We start from the raw sequence: 7,604 nt of genomic DNA, 5'->3' as shown, positions 1-7,604 counted from the left end.
CAGTTGTGGGAAATTATAGATTGCCAGACAGTAATTCTTTAATGACAGTAGATGCTGAGGTTCAAACAGTTAAAGCTTTATAACTGTTAAAACACAAACTGGCAACATCACACCAAACTTTAGCCTTCAAGCAAACTCTAATAAGTTCTCAAGCAGTATTTTTCTATCTTTGACTATATGTAAATTTCAATGATCATCAATGGAAATATTTTTTCATAGGTTTGTGCATGTATGGTGAAACTAACATAAAAATCAAATCCTTCCAACTTCCAAGCCTATATATAGAACAGTGGGTAAAACACTCTTGTTCCAACCTGGTCAGTACAGCTGTGGTGAGCAGGGAGTACTTTGCTGCAGGGGACTGAGCTCCCGATAATCCTTCCATAGTGAGTTGTCTTCTTTGCATTTGCACATGTATTGAAAAAATGTGTCCGACTGGTCTACCAGTGCGAAAAAAGCCAAGGGTAATCTCTTTTGCCTATTAGACATGACGAAATGTCACTGAGGATTTGTCTAGATTAGGAAGAGAGGTTGAGATGAGGTTGGGATTAACATGACCTTTTCCTAGCGTAGATTCAGGTCCACACTGTCTACTTCAATTTAGCTGGTTGAGGTAGAACCTAAGGTTGACCTCAGCCAGCTAAATTAAGGAGAAGAGTGTTAACCAGGGAAATGGGGAGGCGGGGGCGGGTTGGCTGATGCATTAGCTGATTTCAGAACCTCTCTTCTTCAAATGGATGAACTTAGTAGGATTAAGAAATGGCTTTAGGACTGTGTAATTTCCTGTGTTGAGCACAAAAGAAACGGAGTTAAACTGTGAGTAAATGAAGTGAGAAAATGAAGGGGAGGGGCTGGCAGCTGGAGCTGCTGCTTTTTACAGATCCAGACTAACACGGCTACCCCTCTGATACTCAGAAATAACTTTATTCTTTGTAACTCAACTGAAAACTGGCTCTTTATGTTAACACAGTTATGGGCGAATGCGATGTGTCTCCTCCCCAAGCTCTGCTAGGACACAGCAGCTCCAGCTGCCAGCCCCTCCCCTTCATTTTCTCACTTCATTTACTCACAGTTTAACTCCATTTCTTTTGTGCTCAACACAGGAAATTACACAGTCCTAAAGCCATTTCTTAATCCTACTAGGTTCATCCATTTGAAGAAGAGAGGTTCTGAAATCAGCTAATGCATCAGCCAACCCCCTCCCCAGCCCCCCCTTTACATCTGCTATTGTGTGGCCAGGGAGGTAGCCATCTTACAGCAAAAAAACTTCAGGACCAGACTCCAAAGAGAAATTGCTGAGCTTCAGTTCATTTGCAAATTTGACACCATCAGATCAGGATTAAACAAAGACTGTGACTGGCTAGCCAACTACAAAAGCAGTTTTTCTTCCCTTGGTGTTCACACCTCAACTGCTAGCAGAGGACCTCACCCTCCCTCATTGAACTAACCTCGTTATCTCCAGACTGATTCTTGCCAGCATATTTATACCTGCCCCTGGAAATTTCCATTACATGCGTCCGACGAAGTGGGCATTCACCCACGAAAGCTTATGCTCCAATACATCTGTTAGTCTTAAAGGTGCCACAGGACTCTCTGTTAGTTATTCCTGAGAAATTAAAGCTGTTCAGACTTTACTAACAGTGCAATACCATACCCACCCCTATTCAGATCACACCCCTGTACCCATTTCACTGTTCCTAAACCCATCATAAATGCTCCTTCCCTGGCACCAACATACATGCTCCTGAGCTCCACTAACATCGCTGACACCACAAAACAAACTAGACACACTACACAAATGTGCGTCCCGGCATAGACACACAAATCAAAGCAAATTTCCTAAGAAATATTTAAATTTGCTGTCCACAAAGGAGTGAGCTCAACTGCTAGCAAGACTGAAGAGGACTTTAATCCAGTTGAGTGACATAGCCCCCTTGTCCAGAGCACCAGATTGGTGGATCCCAGTATGTAGAGATTGTAATTTAAGGAATCAGGGAGCGGGTTCTGTAGGCTCGGAGTGCCCTGGAGTAGGTGACGAAAAGAGGAAATTGTAAACAAAGATAATTAAATATTACAGCAAAACTGCTGAAAAAAGTTGTTTTAGTGCATGCTTTTTCCTGACTGGATGGAATGTGTTACCCAAATGCTTAATTATGATCTCTCCATGCTGTGTGTCTTCATTTTAAAAATGTTTAATGTTCTCTCTTAGTTCAGAAGGCAGAGCATGCTCTTTTCAGTCCCTCAAAGTTTTGGGACTGATAACTCTTAAGGCTACCCTGTTTCACAAGGCTATATGAGAGAGGGAAGGAGAAGCAAATTGCAAATAATTGCATCCTGCAGTGATGGAGTTATCACCATGAAAATATGATTAGATTCCCAGGAATACATGCTGCTCTCAGATCAAGTTGTGCTCCCCAGTTAATAGAGAAAATTACATCCCAAGCCACTACTCACCAAAGGCAGGTCTACACTAACCCCCTGATTTGAACTAAGTACGCAACTTCAGCTACGTGTATAACGTAGCTGAAGTTCGAAGTACCTTAGTTCGAACTTACCTCGGTCCACATGCGGCAGGCAGGCTCCCCCGTCGACTCCGCGGTACTCCTCTCGTCTAGCTGGAGTACCGCAGTCGACGGCGAGCACTTCCTGGTTTGACTTATCGCGTCCAGACAAGATGCGATAAGTCGAACCCAGAAGTTCGATTGCTCGCCGCCGAACTACCGGGTAAGTGTAGACCTACCCCAAGTTGCATTCAGTGTCCCAGTTTGACTCCACAATGGGATCGTTATTTTAAAGGCAAGAATTAGCAGCAGCCAAAACAACAAAATAAACACAGCACTGAAAAAAAAAAAAAAAGTGAACACTGCCTTCCCCAGACCTGAGAGAGTAAAATTCTGACCTATTACTAAACACACTTGTGTGTGAAACATTGTGTCTAAAAGTTGTTCTGTCTGGTACGATCAGTGTGTCATTCGTAGATATTACATTAGTAGCTTGCATGTACTAGCATAGTCACACAGCCTGATTCTCCACTCTGTTGCACCTTCCTTAGTCATTTGCACATGTGCAAAATTAGGTCCCAGTCCTGCAAATTCTGAAGCACATGCTTAACTTTAAGCGTGAGCAGGTCCCACCGACATTACTAAGACTACTCACGTGCTCAAAGCCAAGCAGGTGTGCAAATGCTTGCAGGTGCAGAGCCTTGGTGCAACGTGCTATCCAAGCAGGAAGGATGCAGTTTATACTGATTTTTTGCTCTGATGTAAATGACTACAAGTAGCATGAGGCAGTGGTGAATCAGGCCCATAGCTTCTTTTCATAAACAGCAGATTGCAGCAGGAGGCGCGTAGGGAGAGACCCACAGAAAACTGGGGTTAAAAAAACACGGAAGAATTTTTTTTGAAGTATATGAGTCTAAAACAATCTGTCTCTGCTTTGAAATGTATTAGTTACTATGCAAATAATATTGCCATTGGTCTGGGACAAGCTTAGTCATGTCTGGAAAAGCTAAAAGCAAGTGAGAATGAGCCACATCAGTTAGATCTAGAACCAAAGCTGTTTGGGTTTTTTGTGTTATTAGTTTTGACGGGGGCCTGTATCTAGTCTGAAATTTATACCATGAGGAACATAGGAATTTGTTCTGCTTATTATAATAATACATATGTCGTACAAACATGTGTAAACTAGGCTGTTTATGTATTATAATAGGTATATTAGCATTTTTATCAGCGCAGGATAATTATATACAGGGACGCACGCATACAAAACTAGGGTGGTTCATTACCTCCTCTGTCAAAGCCTATTTTTCTCACTAGATAGCTCCATAGCACCAAAATAAACAATAATTTCAGTTCTTTGCATGTCAGCAGCGTTTTGCTAGACAGCCCCTTTTTTTCATTGTCAGTGCCGTGGGCTGTATAAACCTTGACACACAAAACCATCCAGTAGCTTGGTTCTTAAAAAGGACATTTTGTCATGTCTGCAGTTGTTAGGAGGAGGATTTAGCAAAACAAAACAAACTTGGTTGGTGCAGTCATGTGCAATGGATGCATCCTCCTCAACATAAGGCTGTTAATACTTTAGCTGAAACAGAGAAATTATGCTGTCTCATTATACAGAGAGGTGGGTAGATCATTATCATACTTATTCTTATTGTTCCACAGTGCTAGGTTATGGTCCCTGTGGCTTGTGATGTAATTAAAACTATGATGCTACTGAAAGTCTAGATAGTTGCCAGCTTCTGAAGTGTGTCATGGTTAATTGTGCCATTTTCTAAAGCTGTAAATGGTGGTGATTCTATATGAGCCAGATGTCGGTCTAGTGGGGGAATGGAGACCCGAGCTGAGATTTCTTTGAGGGGGCCTATAGAGACTTGATCAGAGCCTGAATCTGGATTGAAGAACTACTCATGTAAACTTGAGAGTCAAAACAGAGGGGCCATTTAGTGCAAACTTCTGACTCCACATAAAATACCATGGACTCAATCCATCCCTGGTGTGAGCACACTGAAGTCAATGAGTTTCTCTTGGGGCAACAGAAGCTCCTAGGTTGGTCCGGTTTCAAAACAATATTCTGCATGGTTAGACAGTCTTCTTTACACCCTGGGCCTTCTCTCATCACCATTTTAGAGAACCCTGAGATCTGTATTGGAGGAGGCTCTTTCATTACTTGTCTCAGCTGAAGGAAAGCTCCACAATGTTACACTTTATATTAAGGTTTCAGAGTGGTAGCCGTGTTAGTCTGTATCAGCAAAAAGAACGAGGAGTCCTTGTGGCACCTTAGAGACTAACAAATTTATTTGGGCATAAGCTTTCGTGGGCTAAAACCCACTTCATCAGATGCATGGAGTGGAAAATACAGTAGGAAGATATATATATCTATATATATAGATATATATAGAGAGAGATATATATACAGAGAGAGCATGAAAAGCTGGGGGTTGCCTTACCAACTCTAATGAGACAAATCAATTAAAGTGGGCTATCACTTTTGATCTTCCCTCCTGCTGATAAGAGCCCACATTAATTGATTTGTCTCGTTAGAGTTGGTAAGGCAACCCCCATCTTTTCATGCTCTCTGTATATATACAGCTTCCTACTGTATTTTCCACTCCATGCATCTGATGAAGTGGGTTTTAGCCCACGAAAGCTTATGCCCAAATAAATTTGTTAGTCTCTAAAGTGCCACAAGGACTCCTCATTCTTTTTATATTAAGGGCACACTTACAGAGTTTACAACAGGTTAATAAAGGATTATTAGGTGTTAAGCATATTTCAGACATGGAACATGTTACAGTGCTTATAAGCACATCAGTAGGTGTTTGAGACTGGTCAGCAACCTATTGAACTGTGGCACAATTAATTCACCATATATTAAAGCACCTATTCATAATTAAATACGTAAGCTACTTATAAATATACTTTTAATATGAAATGTGACACCCACAATGCCCAAACACGCAGGAAGCCATCAATAACCTGAGGGTTGAAAAAGTGCACAGTGGGCTTTCCCAAAAGAGTTGGGTACAAGCCACCTGGGTGTTAACACCATATCACCCAATACTTCATAACATACCTTTTACCTAATATGTCCTATAGAAAGTTGGTGTGCATGAAAAATGTATTGCAACATCTGTTAGAAGCATTTAGCTGTTTTCTTAGCTGTTACTGATGTGTTTATTTCAAAACAGAGAAAAGCTTACAACACAAGGCTAACCACTCTCAACACTAACACAACCAGTGTGTGTGTGTGTGTGTGTGTGTATACATACACAGAGTGAGTGAGACAGAGAGAGAGAGCGCGGTTAATCTAGAGTTTGGCAAAAGAGAGTAGCATTTTAGTATTTGAAACTGTCAGAATTAGCTTCTTCAAATGGGGAACTCCCAAGAATTCATGAGCAGCAGCTGCTGCATGTAACAGTTGGTAAGTAGAATACTGAGACCATTGACCTTGTACGTACACACACAATGTCAAGTTATCTCGTATTAGAAAAAAACACACCCAGCACTCCTCCAGATATATAAAACATTCAAGGCTTTGTTTTCTCTTGTGAAGATGATAGCCCCAACTCAGAATCAAGTACCTGCCATATGTAACAGACCTCTAAATGTTACCATATAAACGTATAGGTTATCATACGCACTAGCATTGCGGGAAGGTTTACAGCTGAATGGGATGACAATGAACAATCTTGAAATTCATTGTAGCCTTTTAGTTCTTGCGTTAGACATCTCACCACCTGCTACAGTCACAGATGTCAAGCAGCAGCATGCTTAATATTTAGAGCATCTGACTAGGTGCTAGGATTTGTGGGTTCTAATTTCAGGTCTACCACCAGTATACTGGGGAAATTGCTTCATCTTTCTGTGTGTCGGTTTCCCCACCTGTAAAATGAGCTCATCATTTAAAAGCACCAATAACTCCAGGTGAAAGGTGGTAGATAGGCAATGCAGAGATGGAAAGGAGGTTTCTGTTTTTGTTTTTTGTAGGTGACTGCCTGGCTTAGTGTCTGAATGATTTTGTTGAATGCTGATGGTATTTTGTTGTATTACTAACAACATGTTAGAATGCCTAGAACCTTGAATAGCCTTATTGGCTAATTAAATTTAAATACAAAGATTTGTTAATAATCAGTGTTTGTAAAATATTTTGAGATCCTTAGGTACAGGATGAGTTAAATGAAATGTCAGTCATTATGATCAGCTAGATGTCTCCACCAAGCACAGAGTGGCCTGTTTCAGCAAGGCTTCCTCCCACAAACTCAAGGCAGAGTTGTGGTAAATGGGTTTCTTTGGCTTCCTTCTTCCAGTCTATTGTGATAGTCATTTTAACATGAACCCTCCCTGTTTAATTGTAGCAAGTTTATATAGGTCAAGATATTGACACTCTATAGTGTTGCAGCAGGAAATACAAAACCTCTATGCATGGTGCACTGTTGTCCTGTTTGCAATCTGGAAAATAATGGGTCTTTTCTAGTCTGGGAGTGATAGTTTGCCCTCCATTTTGACTAACTGAATCATACAGTTTTGTTGGTTTACAGTGGGGAAAACCATAAGCCTGCACCTGCTTGGTGAATGGTTGAAAGCATTGTCTTATTTATGTCCAAAGTTCTCTTGTGGTGTCAGGGCCAACCCTACCCATATGCAAACTAAGCAGCTGCGTAGGGCACCAGGAAATGTGGGGCACCAAATTGCCCCAAATTTCCTGGTGCCCCACACAGCTGCGTGCTGCATCCCGCTCCAGCGGCCAGCCCGATCCCCCGGATGGCTGAACCGGCCCCTCGTGGGCTGCACACAGCAGGACCCAGGAAAGCTGCCTCCGCCCCTGCCCCAACCCTTCTCCTCAGCCCCCATCCCTGCTCCGCCCCCGCCCCGCCTCTTCCCGCCCCTGCTCCGCCCCAGCCATGCCCCCACTCCGCCCCTTCCACCCCAAACCCTGTCCCCTGAGCTATGCATCCCGGAGAACTGCAGCAGGGGTTGGGCCCGCCCTGCATTCACCGGCGGCCAGAAGTGGAGCGAACTGGGCCTAGCCCGCTCCGCTACACCAGCTCCCAGCCCCGCCGCCGGTGAGTGCTGGGGGGGGCGCTTCCCTCCCTTCCCCCAAGC

The sequence above is a fragment of the Emys orbicularis genome, chromosome 12 (assembly GCF_028017835.1).
Source record: "Emys orbicularis isolate rEmyOrb1 chromosome 12, rEmyOrb1.hap1, whole genome shotgun sequence".
Lineage (NCBI taxonomy): Eukaryota > Metazoa > Chordata > Testudines > Emydidae > Emys > Emys orbicularis.
The sequence above is the reverse complement of the archived record's forward strand: the minus strand, read 5'-3'. Positions refer to the sequence as shown.